Raw genomic sequence first — 695 nt, 5'->3', positions numbered from 1 at the left:
GGCACGGCCGTGGGGTGTGCGGCCTTGGAGAAGGGGCAGGGAGACACACTCGGCAACGGTTTTAATTTAAATGCAAATATTTATTTTAAAATGTCTTAACTTTACACTTCTGACTGGTAATAAATGTAAAATATAAGTTAAGAAATACACTTGAAAGTTCCTTCTAAAAGCAGACTGAGGAAACAGTACAAAAAAAAAAAAATAACAGAAAAGTGCACCGGTTCTAACAAAAAAAGATGAGATCCACGTCTTACTGCCTGTTTTTGTTCAGCCCGCTGCGGATACACCTTGGCGGCTGTTATGCTTTGTACACGAAACAGCATAGCGGATACTGGTCAGGTTACACGTTACCAAAGGGATTGTCATTAACTCGCTTTGCCTTCGCAGGGGTTATTGGGTTGACTCGGGGCGGCCCTTGGGGCTGGAGCTGTGCTTCCCCCCCCCCAGGCCTGTCCAAATACTTCAGGTGTGGAAGGAGCGGGCACGCCTGCCCGAATCGCACGCCTAAATGCATGCATCGCGTGCACAAACCGGTACGTTTTCAAATAGCGCTCGGGTGGTTGTGGTGTTCTCTCCAGAAATGTGCCCTTCGTTTTGGGAGTCGTGCAATACCAGTTAGGCCAAAACTGCTGGTAGATCTCCACACACTTTTTTTTTTTTTTTTTAATTTTGTCCCCCCCGTGGTTTTCTAAAGA

Source organism: Egretta garzetta, unplaced genomic scaffold, assembly GCF_000687185.1.
Source record: "Egretta garzetta isolate BGI_Z169 unplaced genomic scaffold, ASM68718v1 scaffold88, whole genome shotgun sequence".
In the NCBI taxonomy this organism is placed as follows: domain Eukaryota; kingdom Metazoa; phylum Chordata; class Aves; order Pelecaniformes; family Ardeidae; genus Egretta; species Egretta garzetta.
The sequence above is the reverse complement of the archived record's forward strand: the minus strand, read 5'-3'. Positions refer to the sequence as shown.